Genomic DNA, 18,521 nt, shown 5'->3' with positions numbered 1-18,521 from the left:
CCCCCGCCGTGCTGAGAGCTCAGAGCTTGGAGCCTGCTTCCGATTCTGGGTCTCCCTCTCTCTCTCTCTGCCCCTCCCCTGCTCAAAGTCTGTCTCTGTCTCTCAAAAATAAATGTTAAAAAAAATTAAAAAACAAAACAAACAAAAAGTAAGTACAAATACAATACTATGTGGCCACTTCATAGTTTAACTCCTCGCCAAAACCTGCATCCTTTTGTTTACCTTTCAGATCTCTAGGAGTTGTTTTAGTATTTTGTCTAAATTGCTTCATTGTAACCAGTGACAGGAACAGGTTATAGGGAGGTTTAAAGCGCCAGAGCAGAACCAGAGCTCTCTCTTTAGCTTTGGAGTCATTCAAGTAACTGGAATACGTAATTGAGAAATTTTCCTAAGAAAGGAAGAGTAATTATTACTTTTCTGAGTTCTTATGTCAGGATGTCCCTGACTTTTGAACACTCAAAATGTTTGACAAACTGTAAGATTTTTAGGTCATTTTACTTCCCCATTTTACTTACAACCAAAACATGGTTGGTATTACTCCGTTGTCTTGTTGCATTAAATATCATGGGGGAATAATCACAGCCTGCCTAATGTTTTTGTTTTTACACATAATCAATTCTCCTTTTCAACCCAGATGCTTACAAAATTTTCTTCTTCCTTTTTTTGATATTAAAATTTTTGCCAGGATATTCCACGTGTTGAATATTTTGTTAATTTCACCAAGAACAAAAGAGAGCCTTTTCAAATTTTGAATTTAACATCTCATTTAGCTCTGGGTGATTTTTCCTGTCAACCCAATGCCCTTTTTTTCCTCATTTAATTTATCGAAACGAAATCTCTACTATCTCTTTGCCAGGATATTTCACGTGCTGACTATTTTGTTAATTTTACCAAGAACAAAACAGAGCCTTTTCAAGTTTTGAATTTAACATTTTATTTAGCTCTGGGTGGTCTCTCCTCACTGTCAACCAGTGCCATATCCTTTTTTTCCTCATTCAATTTATTAAAACAAAATCTCTACCCTCTCTTTCCTATCTATCATCTTCCTGATCATTTTCTTGTCTTTAGTTTCCCCCTCAGTATTCTGAAAGTGTTCCACATTTGTTTACTACACCATGACACCGTTTTCAGCCTTTGACTGTCACTGCTATAAAACTAATCTAACATATGAGATTCTTATACATTATTTCTTTATATAAGCCAGAACACCTTGTATTTCTATCCTTACATTAATGTGTTCCTCAACCTTTGTGTTGCAGAGTTGTTTTTTCCCCCCATCTTTTAGGAAGGTAACCAACAACTGCCTTCTAAAATGTTCTTTTTTGGGGGGCGCCTGGGTGGCTCAGTCGGTTAAGCATCCGACTTCGGCTCAGGTCACGATCTCGTGGTCCGTGAGTTCGAGCCCCGCTTCGGGCTCTGGACTGATGGCTCAGAGCCTGGAGCCTGCTTCCAGTTCTGTGTCTCCCTCTCTCTCTGTCCCTCCCCCATTCATGCTCTGTCTCTGTCTCAAAAATAAATAAAAAACGTTAAAAAAAATAAATAAAGTGTTCTTTTTTTGTGTGAAAAAATAATTTTCAGATATTTGCCCTTCTCAGAATCTTCAGGAAAGCATTTATTGTCCTTATGTTGCATTCTCTGTATAGTATCCATAGAGTTTTTCTGCTTACTTATTTTTTTATTTTTTTAAGCTTATTTGTTTATTTTGAGAAAGAGAGAGAGAGGCCGCAAGGGGCAGAGAGAGAGAGAGAGAGAGGGGATCCCAAGCAGGCTCCATACTGTCAGCAAAGAGCCCAGTGTAGGGCTCGAAATCACAAACCATGAAACCATGGTCTGAGCCAAAATCAAGAATCAGTTGCTTAACTTGACTGAGCCACCTGGGTGCCCTTCTGTTTACTTACTTTAAATAGAGAGATCATTACTTAGAATTTGGCAACAATGTGGAATGTCCTTAGCTCTTTCCACCTTCCTCTCCAGTACGAAAATCCTCCTCATCTCAGACAGAGTTGAGAATGTCAGGAAAATCTGGACAGCCACTAATTTGATTAGTAGAGTCTAACAGTGTTCATCGAGTGTGAGTCTGCTGGCCTGAGACTGGCTGTTCGCTTGATCCAACAGTTGGAGAGCTCTAACACTAAGTCAGATGTTTACACTCCTTGTTTCAGGGAACCATATTACATGGAGCATTAAATCCTATGTGCACACTGCTCCCCAGAACTCTGCCTGTCTCTGCAGCTGTTTGATGAATTTCTTCAATGGCAAAGAATCCTAGGACACAATAAACCTCTGCCCATCTTCTACTCCTGTCATTTGTTGCTAGGAATATTAATCTCTCAGTGAATATAGAAAGAAAGTTGTTATTGGGGAAAAGAGAGGGACAGGAGTCTGGGCTTTGGAGTAAGATTCATTGTTTTCCAGTGAACCCCTGTGTCCCAGATTTAGGAATGCACCACTCAAAGCCTTCCTCAATTCTCTGAGGGGCTTGGAACTCTCTGGTTGCACAAGGTGGACAAGAAGGTGAAAAATCTAAGACAGTGCTCCTTGACTCTCCTAAAATGGTGTGTGTGGAAGAAATTCCACTCCAAGTCTGACATCTCTTATCTTCATTTTCTAGTGTGCTTGCTAGTTTGTATCTTTTTCTGTTTGTTTGTTTTTTTTAAGCTATTTTAATAAGTTGGGAGGAGAAAAATCGGGTCTGGCTGGCTGGTCTGTTGCCATAGCAACCCAGAGCCTTCTGTAATTGCCTTCTGAACACCCCGCTTATTTGGTATGATTATGTCGATGACTGTCTGTGTCATTGGTAAAAATAAGGCTGTCAGTGTAACAATTTTCCTAAGTCAAAGAATATGCCACCCCAAGGCTGGATCAAAGCTCTGATCCTCTAAGGGAGCTGATACTCAAGGGCAGAAGTGCTTGCTGTAGGCACACTGGCATTCACAAAGAGCTCCTGCCTCTAGGATTTCTGCTCTCCTCCTGCCTCATACCTCCACTGACTCTCCCTGGAAAGAGACAGGCAAATTTTTCAGTTTCTTTGGATCTGGATATGTTCGAGACAGAACACTGAAACATTAGACTGTAGAGGCAAGCGACTAAGTTTACATTTTAACATTTTCATTTATTCTTCCTTAGCTCCTCACCAACGCTGCTTTAGCTGATACATTTCTCTTGAGCTCCTGTTTACATTCATACACAGACTACTTCATTTTACTATCTTCACTATTTTTTCCTCCAATATTTTATTATAAAAATGTTCAAACATACAGCAAAGTTGAAGGAATTTTACAGTGAATTTTGCACTATACCCTCACCTAGACTTTACCATTAACATTTTACTCTATGTGTTTTAACACATTTATCCATCCTTTTACCCATCCATCCACTTACTCATCTTATTTTTTGGACACATTTCAAAGTTACAGACATCCCTACACTTCCCCCTAAATACTTTAGCTAATGTACCACTAGAATTGAATATTTGTTTGTGCTTTTGTCCTTTTTATGTAAAATTTGCCTACAATGAAATACACAAACTTAGTGTCCATTTGCTGAGCTCTGATAACTGTATACACCTATGTGGCTCAAACACCCGCTGCCATCCCCACTCTTGGCAATCACCACCCTCCAATTCCTCCCCTGCAATTCTCAGGTGACAGCTCTGTAGCAAAGATGAAGCAGTCTCAACTAGACAGAAGCCAAGGACAGGGGGCTCCAGGAGAGATGTAGCGAGAGAAAACCAATAGAGTAACTCATGTGTTTGAATACATTGAGAGAAGTGTTACACTTTGCACAGCATTTGGCAATAAAATAGGGACACATATATAAATGACTATCAAAACAAAAAAATGGAAGTGACTATTACTCTCCCCCAAAACATTAAGTTATATAAAATGTATGACATGATTCTGCTAGGAATAATATTTACATATTGTAGTACTAGAAATCCTGAATGTTGGTATCACTTAAAGATGTAATTATTTGGAGAATGAGGAGAAGGGACATCAATATGTGATTAAGCAATAGTAGAAATTCAATACAGAGTATCTAAAAATGAAACAGCAAGGAAGGCTTGGGTAAGAACATTATACAAAAAAGAAAGAGCTGGATGTGATTCTCTTTGGAAAGTTTGATTGAGGTGGTAAAGGGCAAGAAAAGTCTGTCCTTTGTAGTTACCTTGGTAGAACCAATTGACTTTTCAATCCATGTACCTGTAAAATCTTCTTTAAAATTGAAGTTAAATTTTATGCAGCAGAAGAAATTAATACTGTGTGGCAGGTTTCCTATTCTATTAATATTACGTGCTAGGCATACTTGGGGGAGCACCTCCTATTAAAAAGCAACCAGAAATGTTGGTGAAATACACTAATCTTTTAATTCTATACCTGAGCCTAAAGAAAGGAATCTCCCAGGCAAAACCAAAAAGAAACTGAAAATTAGGAGGTACCTCTGCTCTGGAATCATTTGCCAATTACAGAAACCAAGTTGCTTAAAATGTAATGACCCACAGAGACAGGGAGACAAGATGTTGGGCCTGTGCAAGGAGTTGGAATACGACCCTTGTAAAAACCAAGACTCTCAAAGAGCTACTCTCTTGGTAAAAGAGGGTATTAGAAAAGAACCACTCTTTCCAGAAAAGAAAGATATTTCAAGGAACTTATCTACCTTGACTTGAGTGGGAAGAAGAAATGTCTCACTTGAGAATTTATAGGCAAAGCCCTGCTTATATACAGGAGAGGAGATCAAATACACAAATGCATGATCTGGGACTGCCAAGTAAACAAATTATCATAAAAAGTGGTCTTAGATTAAAAACAACCCTGAGATTTCTGGCAAAAGCCAACACAAATCATCTTTGGGAGACACACACTTAACCCAGGGCTCACAAGATTCTGACAGATAAAACACTGCCCAATATAAGCACATATACAGAATTAGAAAATAAATGTAAAAGTAACAAGAACACAAACAAAAATCAATCCACCATGAACAAGAGTCTTCAGAAACTACATATATCAAAATTAGAGCCTCAAAACTTCAGATAATGGAATTATCAGATATAAACAAAATATTGCATATACTTGAAATTATTAGTTAAAAGAAAGAATAACAAGCATGAGATAGAAACAAAGCACTATCACAAATGATAAGGCATATTTCAAAACCATACACAGTATAGCTAGATGTCAATGAAATTAAAACTCAGTGAAGGAGTTCTACTTTCAATAATAGTAATTTATGATCCAATAATTTCACTATTGGGTATTTAGCCAAAGAAACTAAAACATTAAGTCAACACAGTGATGTCGGTAACTATGTTTACTGTAGCATTATTTACAATAGCCAAGATATGGAAGCAACCTAAGTGTCCATCAGCAAATGGATAAGGAAGGTGTGGTATACACACATGCATGTACACGTACACACACACACACACACACACACACACTGGAGTATCATGCAGCCATAAAAAGGATGTGCCATTTGAGACAACATGAGTAGACCTGGATGGCATTATGCTAAGTGAAATAAGTCAGACTGAGAAAGACAAATACCATATGATTCTACTCATTAAGTGGAATCTAAAAATAGTAATAATAAACAAAAAGCAAAATCAGATCTGTAAATACAGAGAACTGATGGTTGCCTGAGGGGAGGGAGCTGAGGGGATGGGAAAAAAAATGGGTAAAGGGGTGTGGGATATACAAGCTTCCAGTATGGAGTGAATAAGTCACAGGAATAAAAAGCACAGCACAAGGAATACAGTCAATGACATTGTAATAACAATGTAACAAGACAGACGGTATCTACAATTGTAGCAAACACAGCATAATGTATAAACTTGTCAAATCACTAAGCCATACATGTGAAAATAGTGTAACATTGTATGTGGGGCACCTGGGTGGCTTAAGTTGGTTAAACATCCAACTCTTGATATTGGCTCAGGTCATAACCTCACGGTTTGTAGGATTGAGCGCCGCTATCAGTGCGGAGCCTGCTTGGGACTCTCCCTCCCTCGCTTGCTCTCTCTCTCTCTCTCTCTCTCTCTCTCTCTCTCTCTTATATTTACATATTTAACATTGTGTGTCAACTATACTCAAAAAAAGTCAAAACAAACAAACAAAAATAGTAATTTAGAATATCGCTCCCACTTAGATAAAAAGAATTATTTTCTGGAATTAACAATTATTAAACCTATCTCAAGAAGAAATAGAAAAAACAAATTAATCAAATCGATGAAGGAAGTCAAGGAAGTTTCCAAAGAGCTCCTCTCTTTACATTCTCACCAAACAAAGAAACAAAATGAAATTTTCTTGGTGTTTTAATTAGTTAATGCTTCAATAGAAATGGGATAGAGTTGGTACTATTTAAATTGCTTCAATCCCAGAGAAAGAAAATAAACTTCCAAATTACTTATTATTTTTAATATACATCCAAGTTAGTCAGTGATTCATCCCCTGCATATAACACTCAGTGCTCATCCCAACAAGTGTCCTCCCCAATGCCCCTTATCCATTTAGCCCATCCCCCCACCCACACCCCCTCCAGGAAACCTCAGTTTGCTCTCTATATTTAAGAGTCTCTTCTATTTTGTCCCCATCCCTGTTTTTATATTATTTTTGCTTCCCTTCCCGTATGTTCATCTGTTTGGTGTCTTAAATTCCACATATGAGTGAAGTCATATGGTATTTGTCTTTCTCTGATGGACTCATTTCACTTAGCATAATACATTCTAGTTCCAACCACATTGTTGCAAATGGCAAGATTTCATTCTTTTTGATTGCCAAGTAATACTCCATTGTATGTATGTGTGTATGTATATATACTGTGTATACTATAAACATTGGGGTGCATGTGCCCCTTCGAAACAATATACTTATAACCCTTGGATAAATCCCTCGTAGTGCAATAAGCTTCCAAATTATTTTTTATTATTTTTAATATACATCCACGTTAGTTAGCATATAGTGCAATAATGATTTCAGGAGCAGAATCCAGTGATTCATCCCCTGCATATACCCTACCCTGTAGGGCAGTTCTATTTTTAATTTTTTGAGGAACCTCCATACTGTTTTCCAGAGTGGCTACAGCAGTTTGCATTCCCACCAGCAGGGCAAAAGAGATCCTCTTTCTCTGCATCCTTGCCAACATCTGTTGTTGCCTGAGTTGTTAATGTTAGCCATTCTGACAGGTGTGAGGTGGTATCTCATTGTGGTTTTGATTTGTATTTCTCTGATGATGAGTGATGTTGAGCATTTTCTCATGTGTCAGTTGGCCACCTGGATGTCTTCCTTGGAGAAGTGTCTATTCATATCTTTTTACCCATTTCTTTACTGGATTTTTTATTTTGGGGGGTTGAGTTTGATAAGTTATTTATAGATTTTGGATACTACCCCTTTTCCTGATATGTCATTTGCAAATGTCTTCTCCCAGTTGTTTGCCTTTTAGTTTTGTTGATGGTTTCCTTTGCAGGAAGCAAATAGTTTATTTTTGGTTTTGTTTCCCTTGCCTCCAGAGACATGTCTAGTAAGAAGTTGCTGCAGCCAAGGTCAAAGAGGTTGTTGCCTGTTTTCTCTTCTAGGATTTTGATGGCTTCCTGTCTCATGTTTAGGTCTTTCATCCATTTTGAGTTTATTTTTGTGTATGGTGTAAGGAAGTGGTCCAGTTTCATTGTTCTGCATGTTGCTGTCCAGTTTTCCCAGCACCATTTGCTGAAGAGACTGTCTTTTTTCCTTTGGATATTTTTTTCTGCTTTGTCAAAGATTACTTGGCCATATGTTTGTGGGTCCATTTCAGGGTTCTCCATTCTGTTCCATTGATCTGAGTGTCTGTTTTTAGTACCACTACCATACAGGATTGCTTTGGCTATTCAGGGTCTTTTCTGGTTCCATACAAATTTTACGATTGTTCATTCTAGCTCTGTGAAGAATGCTGGTGTTATTTTGATAGGGACTGCATTGAATATGTAGATTGCTTTGGGTAGTATCAACATTTTAACAATATTCTTCCAATCCGGGAGCATGGAATATTTTTCCTTTGTTGTGTGTGTCTTCTTCAATTTCTTTCATAAGCTTTCTACAGTTTTCAGTGTATAGGTTTTTCACCTGTTTGGTTAGGTTTATTCCTAGGTATTTTATGGTTCTTGGTGCAGTTGTAAATGGGATCGATTCCTTGATTTCTCTTTCTTCATTATTGGTGTATAGAAATGCAACCAATTTCTGTGCATTGATTTTATATCCTGCAACTTTGCTAAATTCGTGGATCAGTTCTAGCAGTTTTTTTGGTGGAATCTTTTGGGTTTTCCATATAGAGTATCAAGTCATCTGCGAAGAGCAAAAATTTTACTTCCTCCTGGCCAATTTGGATGCCTTTTATTTCTTTGTGTTGTCTGATTGCTGAGCCTAGGACATCCAATAGTATGTTGAATAACAGTGGCAACCGTGTCATGTTCTTCATCATAGAGGGAGTTTTTCCCCATTGAGGATGATATTAGCGGTGGGTCTTTTGTATATGGCTTTTATACTCTTGAGGTTGTGTTCCTTCTATCCCTACTTTCTTGAGGGTTTTTATTAATAAAGGATGCTGTATTTTGTCAAGTGCTTTCACTGCATCTATTGAGAGGATCATGTGGTTCTTGTCTTTTCTTTTATTAATGTGGTATATCACGTTGATTGATTTGTGGATATTGAACCAGCCCTGTATCCCAGGTAAATCCCACTTGGTCATGGTGAATAATTCTTTTAATGGTTTATGGTTAATGGATGCTGCTCTTGTGGAGAATTTTTGCAACCAATGTTCATCAGGAAAATTGGTCTGTAGTTCTCCTTTTTAGTGGGGTCTTTGTCTGATTTTGGAATCAAGGTAATCCTGGCCTCATAGAATGAGTTTGGAAGTTTTCCTTCCATTTCTATTTTTTGGAATATCTTCAAAAGAATAGGTGTTAACTCTCCTTTAAATGTTTGGTAGAGGGGCGCCTGGGTGGCTCGGTTGGTTAAGCGTCCGACTTCGGCTCAGGTCACGATCTCATGGTCCGTGAGTTCGAGCCCCGCGTCGGGCCCTGTGCTGAGAGCTCAGAGCCTGGAGCCTGTTTCAGATTCTGTGTCTCCCTCTCTCTCTGCTCCTCCCCTGTTCATGCTCTGTCTCTCTCTGTCTCAAAAATAAATAAACGTTAAAAAAAAATTTTTAATGTTTGGTAGAATTCCCCGGGAAAGCCATTTGGCCCTGAATTCTTGTTTTTTGGGAGATCTTTGATTACTAATTCAATTTCTTTACTGGTTATGGGTCGTTTCAAATTCTCTATTTCTTCCTGTTTCAGTTTTGGTAGTTTATATGTTTCTAGGAATTTGTCCACTTCTTCCAGATTGCCCAATTTGTTGGCATATAATTGCTCATAATATTCTTTTATTATTGTTTGTATTTCTACAGTGTTGGTTGTGATCTCTCCTCTTTCATTCTTGATTTTATTTATTTGGGTCCTTTCCTTTTTTCTTTTTGATCATACTGGCTAGGGGGTTATCAATTTTGTTAATTCTTTCAAAGAACAAGCTCCTGGTTCCATTTATCTGTTGTACTGTTTTTTTGATTTCGATAGCATTGATTTTTACTCTAATCTTCATTTTTTCCCATCTTCTGCTGGCGTTGGGTTTTATTTGCCATTCTTTTTCTAGCTCTTTAAGGTGTACGTTTGGGTTGTGTATCTGAGATCTTTCTTCCGTCTTTAGGAAGGCCTAGATTGCTGTATACTCCCCTCTTATGACCGCCTTTGTTGCATCCCAGAGGTTTTGGGCTGTGGTATTATCATTTTCATTGGCTTCCATGTACTTTTTAGTGTCCTCTTTAACTTCTTGGTTAACCCATTCATTCTTCAGTAGGATGTTCTTTAATCTGCCATTATTCGTTGTCTTTCCAAATTTTTTCTTGTGGTTGATTTCAAGTTTCATATGTTGTGGTCTGAAAATATGCACAGTATGATTTTGACCTTCTTGTAGTTGAGGGTTGATTTGTGACTCAGCATGTAATCTTTTCCAGAGAATGTTCCATGTTCACTCAAGAAGAATGTGTATTTCACTGTGTTAGGATGAAATATTCTGAATATATCTGTTAAGTCCATCTGGTTCAGTGTGTCATCCAAAGCCTTTGTTTCCTTGTTGGTGTCCATTGTTGTAAGCGGGGTGTTAAAGTCTCCTGCTAGTATAGTATTATTATAAATGTGTTTCTTTGTATTTGATTATTTGATTTATGTATTTGGGTTATTCCACATTTGGGATATAAATGTTTACAATTGTTAGATCTTCTTGGTAGATAGACCCCTTAATTATGATAAAATGCCCTTCTTCATCTCTTGTTACATTCTTTATTTTAAAATCTAGATTCTCTGATATAAATGTGGCTAATCCAACTTTCTTTTGGTGATGATAGATGGTTCTCCATCCCCTTACTTTCATCTGAAGATGGTCTTTAGGCCTAAAATGGGTCTCTTGTAAGGAGTATATACATGGATCTTGTTTTTCTTATCCATTTTGATACCCTATGTCTTTTGATTGGAGCATTAGTCCATTTACATTCAGAGTGATTACTGAAAGATATGAATTTATTGCTATTGTGTTGCCTGTAGAGTTGGAAGTGTTCTCTGGTCCTTTCTAGTCTTTGATGCTTTTGGTCTGTTTTGTTTTTCTTTGTTTGTTTGTTTGTTTGTTTTTCATCTTTTCTCCCTTCAGAGAGTCCCTTTTAAAATTTCTTGCAGGGCTGGTTTAGTGGTCACAAACTCCTTCAGTGTTTGTTTGCCTGGGAAACTCTTTATCTCTCCTTCTATTTTGAATGACAGCCTTGCTGGATAAAGAATTCTTGGCTGCATATTTTTCCCATTCAGCATGTTGAATATATCCTGCCACTCCTTTCTGGCCTGCCAAATTCCTGTGGACAGATCTACTGCCAACCTGATCTGTCTTCCCTTATAGGTTAAGGAGTTTTTCCCTTTGCTGCTTTCATAATTCTTTCCTTGTCTATTTTGTGAATTTGACTATGATATGTGATGTCTATTTTGTGAACATGACTATGACTTTGATGATGGTCAGTTTTTGTTGAATCTAATGGGAGTTCTCTGGTCTTCTTGGATTTTGATGTCTGTGTCTTTCCCCAGGTTATGAAAGTCTTCCTCTATGATTTGCTCACATAAAACTTCTACCCCTTTTTCTCTTTCTTTATTTCCTGGCACTCCTATGTTTCCAATGTTACCCTTTTTTAATGAGTCACTGAGTTCTCTAATTCTTATATAGTGTTCTTTTGCCTTAGTCTCCCTCTTTTTTCTGCTTTATTTTTCTCCATAATTTTGTCTTCTATATCCCTGATTCATTGCTCTGCGTCATCCATTAGTGTCATCCTTGCTGCCATATCATCATTTGAGATTGCATCTCAGTTATAGCATTTTAAATTTTATCCTGACTAGAGTTTACTTCTTTTATATTTGCAGAAAGAGATTCTATGTTTTTTTCAACCCCAGCTGGTATTCTTATTATCATGATTCTAAATTGTGGTTCAGACATCTTGCTTATATCTGTGTTGATTAAGTCCCTGGCTGTCATTGCGTCTTGTTCTTTCTTGGGGGATGAATTCCTTCACTTTGTCATTTGGAAGGAAGAAAAAGAATTAATAAAATAAAAATTAAAAATTGAAAAATTAATAACAACACAAAAAATCAAATAAATGAAGCTAGATCCTAGGGATGTTTTGGTCTGGTTATTGAAAGAAGTTTGATAGAATAGAGGGAAAAAAGGGAAAGAAAAAAAGAAAAAAGTAAGAACATGTATAAATATATATATATATGTGTATATATATTAGTGTGTATATATATATATATATTAAATGTATATATACATTAAATGTATAATGTTTAAATGTGTATGTGTATACACACACACACACACACACACATATATATACACACACAATAAAATAGGATAACATAAAATGAAGTAAAATAGAATAAAAAATTTACAAATCAAATAAAAATACATGGCACAAGAACAGACACTCAGATCAATGGAATAGAATAGAGAACCCAGAAATGGACCCACAAACGTATGGGCAACTAATCTTTGACAAAGCAGGAAAGAATATCCAATGGAATAAAGACAGTCTCTTCAGCAAGTGGTGCTGGGAAAACTGGACAGTAACATGCAGAACAATGAACCTGGACCACTTCCTTACACCGTACACAAAAATAAACTCAAAGTGGATGAAAGACCTCAATGTAAGATGGGAAGCCGTCAAAATCCTCGAGGAGAAAGCAGGCAAAAAACCTCTTTGATCTTACCTGCAGCAATTTCTTATTCAACACGTCTCCGGAGGCAAGGGAAACAAAAGCAAAAATGAACTACTGGGACCTCATCAAAATAAAAATTTTCTTCACAGTGAAGGAAACAATCAGCAAAACTAAAAGGCAGATATTCCCATAACAGAATGGGAGCAGATATTTGCAAATGACATATCAGATAAAGGGTTAGTATCCAAAATCTACAGAGAACTTATCAAACTCAACACCCAAAAAATAAATAATTCAGTGAAGAAATGGACAAAAGACATGAATAGACACTTCTCCAAGGAAGACATCCAGATGGCCAACCGACACATGAAAAAATGCTCCACATCACTCATCATCAGGGAAATATAAATCAAAGCCACAATAAGATACCACCTCACACCTGTCAGAATGGCTAACATTAACAACTCAGGCAACAACAGATGTTGGCAAGGATGCGGAGGAAGAGGATCTCTTGCATTGTTGGTGGGAATGCAAGCTGGTTCAGCCACTCTGGAAAACAGTATGGAGGTTCCTCAAAAAACTAAAACTAGAACTACCCTACGACCCAACAATTGCACTACTAAGCATTTATTCAAGGGATATAGGTGTGCTGTTTCAAAGGGACACATGCACCCCCATGGTTATAGCAGCACTATCAACAATAGCCAAAGTATGGAAAGAGCCCAAATGTCCATCGATGGATGAATGGATAAAGAAGATGTGGTATATATATACAATGGAGTATTACTTGGCAATCAAAAAGAATGAAATCTTGCCATTTGCAACTATGTGGATGGAACTGGAGGGTATTATGCTAAGTGAAATGAGTCAGAGAAAGACAAATATCATATGACTTCACTCATATGAGGACTTTATGAGAGAAAGCAGATGAACATAAGGGAAGGGAAACAAAAATAATATAAAAACAGGGAGGGGGACAAAACATAAGAGACTCATAAATATGGAGAACAAACTGAGGGTTCCTGGAGGGGTTGTGGGAGGGGGAATGGGCAACATGGGTAAGGGGCATTAAGGAATCTACTCCTGAAACCATTGCTTCACTATATACTAACTAATTTGGATGTAAATTTACAAAAATTAAAAATATAATTAAAAAAATAAAAATAAAAATACAGTAAAAAGAAACTTAAAATTTTTTATAAAAATGGAAAAAAAATAATTTTTTCTCTTTCTGTATCCACAAAGAAGAATAGAAAAAGAAAACAAAACCAAAAAGATGGACCAATGAACAGAATAAAATCCAAATGAAATTACATCCAGTTTCCCCTAGAAGTCAAACTATGAAGCATTTTATAGTCCATACACTAAGCAGGCAGAGAGACTTGTGTTCCTCTAGAGATTGGTTGGTGCAGTTGGGACACGACTTGGTGTAATGGCTCCATTCTCCACTGGGTGGCATTGCTTAGCTTACTGGGGTGGATGGGTGTGGCATGCATGCGTGTGTTTGTGCATGAGAGGGAGAGGTGAAAATGGTTTCACCCAGCTTCCCAGTCTCTAGCACAGGAACACTGCACTGTCACCAACCAGCAATCAAGCACCACTCCTTTGTCTCTAGCTTCTGTCCACTCCTCGTTTCTACACTGTCCATGTCCAAGCCATCAGCCTGCTAGGCAGCACCTCCCTCCCCAGTTTTATCTCAGATAGGGCTCTGTTTCCAAACCCCTCACTTCTGAGTTCCCTGTGGCTTGGACCTGCTCCAACCCTTTGGGGGAGAGTCTCTCTGAGCAATTGCTGGGTGCTGACTTGCCCCTGGGAATGTTAGAGTGATTGCACTGCAGCAGAGGCTCAGAGATTGGGGCTGGGTGTCAGCTTGTCCCAGAAAAAGTTTGTGCAATTGCACGGCAGCAGAGGTTCAAGGATTATGTTAAATCACAACACACAACTGGCACCAGGTTTCACCACGCCCTGGGACCTTTGTTCAATGCTAGCAAACGTGACTGTTCTCCAGGGTCTGCTGGGACTTTAGCCTGTGGGGAAATTGTATGGCCTCTACCAAATGCCCTCTGAGCAGGAGAACCACTTCTCACCCTTTGACCCGCAGATCCCTCAGACCTGGCTGCCTGCTCCTGGGAATTCACCCTTCCCACGAGAGCACTGCCAGGTATTGAGCTGCGGAATTTCTGAGTCTGCTCTCCCTTGTTAAAAGACTCATAATGGTATTGAAACCCTCTCATTTCTCCTTTCTCCTTTTCTTGTCCTATCATTTGTGGGTGTTTGCACTCTTTCTCTTTCTTTCCAGCTACTTTTTGGGGGAGTGCTTTTCCTATACTCTTCCCCCTTTCTCTGTCCTCTCTCCATAAAAACAGCTCTGTACCCTCCATGGCTTCTCTCTGCGCCATGTACCTGGCAAGTTTTGTGGCTCAAGTTATGCAGATTGTTGTGTTAATCCTCATATCAATTTTCTAGGTATACAAAATGGTTTGATTTTGTGCTGATCTAGCTGCATTTCAGGGACAAGAGAAGCAGAGAACTTCCATGCTGCTCCGCCATCTTGGCCCCCCAAATTATTTTTGAAGAAGGCAACTCTTTCCTCAAGCCTTGACAAAGGTGCAAAGGAAAAAAGAAAACCGTGATCTGATATTATTTGATATTAGTAATTAATAATACCTAAATGCAAAGTATAAATACATTACAGTATTTGATTCAAGAACACACCACAACCAAATGCAATTTTAAAGAATTATTCCATAATAAAAACTTTAATGAAATAACTTATTAAATAGGTCAAAGAAGAAAACTCTATTAATTATTGCAAAAAATAAAAGCTCTGAAATTCAGAGCCTTTTGCTAAAACAGATGTTCAAATGCAAAGACAACAGCATCTTGCAGATTTGTTAATTAAACAAAAGCTATACATAATAGAAATCAAATTATATGTTAATGCATATTTTGTGACCTGAATGATGAGTTTAAAAAGTGGGGAAGGACATTGAGAGTATTCACATGAAAGCAAAGCTGCAAAAGATTACAAGAATTTTTATACCCAGTTATAGAGGTTTGTACTATTACTTTGGTTAAAACTACATTTTCCAGAATTCCCTCTGGTGTATAATAACAGGTTAGATTTGGACACAAGAGGGATTTGCATGGGATTTGGAAGTTGAAAATGAAGGTCTCTGAAGGCTGCCATGATGGAGGTGGGGGTGGATAATACAGCTTACCTTTGGTCTCTCTGCTCCATTTCCAGCTCATATTCTCAACTGATGCTCCTGATGATCAATGGCAGTCACAGGCTGAACACCAGCTCTTGACAGAAGACAAGAGAGACAGAGGTAGTAGAGGCATAGCTTCCCATGGACGCCCTATGTGCCTTCTCTTTATAAACAGCCTCACTTCAGTGGGGGTGTAGGCTTGACTTCTCAGATTGGTGGTATCTTAGATTCTTCACTCCCTCCAGAATCTTTGCTTCTCAGATCCTCCACAACTGTGTAAAGTTTGTTTCCTATGCTGAATCCTACATCCCAGATTCATAGCATTCTACTTCTCTAATTGAATTCTGAATGACTTATGAACCACTGTCATCTGTAGATTAAAACAATCAAAGTTTTTCTTAAATATGCAAAGACCCAAAGTAGAAAGCAATATGAGCCTTTATGAAGATCAAGTCTTTGAAGAGTGTTTAAAAGAACCAGATGACTAAGGGAAAAATTTTTTTAAAAACTCATTATAAAGAAGTTATGGGCCAAAAGGATAAATGAAGGCTACTAATATTCTTAAATATAGAATTAAAACTAGATGAATGTAGGAAATAAAGATATAGAATAGAATGCCAATATCATACAACTTCACCTTAGATTAATAATGGAAATAAACAGAGACAATTTGAAAGATGGTAAGAGGGAAACTTTCTAAGTACACCATTTCTTTAACATTCATAGTGGGAAGCTAATAAATACCTTATGAATGGGAAATTTTTAAAAGTGAGATTTTTAAAATGAGACTGTCAAAGTTATGAAGGGACTCATGTGAAACAACAAAAACAGATAACAAGACATCCAAATTAATGAAGAAAAAAAACTTTCAAAGCAAAACAAAGAAAATTGCAGATCAGAAAACAAATGAATGCTGTTAAAAAGAGAAAACACAATATTATGAAAACATATATTGAAAAAAAAAGAAAAAAGAAAACAAAAAATACTTTTAAAAAAAGGAGATTGATCAGTAAAACCAGAGTCAGATTCTTTGAAAATAATAAAAAAATTGACAAATTTTTTTGCCACTCTGATAGCAACAAAAAAGAAGACATTATAGATAAACATTGAGTTGACAGACCAGAGCTATACACAGAAATAGGGTTAGAAATTAGAGATTATTGGAGCACCTGGGGTGGCGTGACGGGTTAAGCGTCTGACTTCAGCTCAGGTGATGATCTCCCGGTTTGTGAGTTCGAGCCACACCTTGGGCCTTGTGCTGACAGCTTGGAACCTGGAACCGGCTTCAGATTCTGTGTCTCCCTTTCTCTCTCTACCATCCCCCTCTTGTGCTCTGTTGCTCTCTCAAAAATACGTAAACATTACAAAAAAGAAATCAGAGATTATCATGCATAGCTTCATTCAGTAAGCACTAACATTAACCAGAATGGGTGATTATACAGGCACACATAGATGGACAAAATAATTTTAAGTAGGAGAAACCTTAACAAACCAATCATATTAAAATAAATTGCATAGGTTCTCAAAGACGTACCCCCAAAATAACCACCACATGCAGATGAAAGAATTGGATCAGTCATTGGAAAATTCTTATGTCAACTGTTCAAGGGCATAGTAAATTATACTATTTATTCAATAATGTTAACAGAAAACACTGATTTTTAAAAACCCAGAAAGTTGAAAAGAAGGAAGTAGGGAAGGAAGATGGGAAGAAGAGGTGAAGAGAAGGGAGGGAAGAGATGAAACAAAACACATATGAGTCATTTTCATTTACAAGTATTGAATTCTGTTGTATAAGGCAGTTAACTCACTTACAGATCAGATTTCTCCACTTGGACTCCGGCTCTAGCAGCCCGCCCTAGGGCTTTTTTTTTTTTTTTTTTTTTTTGGGGGGGGACAGAGAGAGACAGAGCATGCACGTGCGAGGGGCAGAGAGAGAAGGAGACACAGAATCGGAAACAGGCTCCAGGCTCTGAACCATCAGCCCAGAGCCCGACGCGGGGCTCGAACTCACGGACCGCGAGATCGTGACCTGGCTGAAGTCGGACGCTTAACCGACTGCGCCACCCAGGCGCCCCCGCCCTAGGGCTTTTAGCTCTACTCTTAACTTATGGCCTTTCTGAGGTCTCCGCTGAATGTCTCCTCCATCCAGTGAGCCCTCTCCACCCTGGCTGGTTAGAAACCCACTGTTCCCCAGCACTTTGTGGCTTCGGGAAATTCCACTGAGCTCACAAACCCACAGTACCCATTCTGCATCAGTCCTCGTGGGATGTGTCAGCCATAGGCTCAAGTGGTCACCAAAGATTTCGAAGAGATCCTTCTCTGCACTGCTTCCTTCTCTGTTTCTCTGGCACACACATTCCAGCCACCTCCTTAGCTCACCAGTCTCTGGGATCCACTTTCCTGTGCCACAGTTTGGAAAATTCTCCAATGCAGATAGCTGGAGTAAGTGCAGCGTTCCACTGATGTTTTTCCTTCTCTTGAGGATTAGAACGCTGCAGTGCCTACTGTTAAATGCTTAAAAATACTTGCTTCCAAGTGGTGCAGCCACCCTGGAAAACCCTATGGAGGTTCTTCAAAAAGTTAAAAATAGAACCACCTATCATCCAGCAATTGCACTCCTAGATATTTATCCAAAGGATACAAAAATACTAATTCAAAGGGATACATGCCCCTGATGTTTCTTGCAGCCTTATCAACAATAGCCAAATTATGGAAAGAGAGCAAATGTCCATCGACTGATGAATAAATAAAGAAGATGTAGGGTGTACACGGAAGTGCTGAATCACTACCTTGTACACCTGAAACTAATGTTACATTGTATGCTAACTAGCTGGAATTTTAACTTGAAAAAAAAGTAGTTACCTCATATATTTTGATCAGTTTTTTTTAACATTTACTTATTTTGAGAAAGAGAGGGGAGGGGAGGGGAAGAGAGGGAGGGAGAAAGAGAGACTCCCAAGCAGGCTTGGGCTGTCAGCACAGAGCCGGACGCAGGGCTCGATCTCATGAAATGTGAGATCGTGACCTGAGCCAAAATCAAGAGTTGGAGGGGC

Source organism: Herpailurus yagouaroundi, unplaced genomic scaffold (assembly GCF_014898765.1).
Source record: "Herpailurus yagouaroundi ecotype Mexico unplaced genomic scaffold, PumYag 159, whole genome shotgun sequence".
Classification (NCBI taxonomy): Eukaryota; Metazoa; Chordata; class Mammalia; order Carnivora; family Felidae; genus Herpailurus; species Herpailurus yagouaroundi.
Note: the sequence above shows the minus strand (reverse complement) of the source record.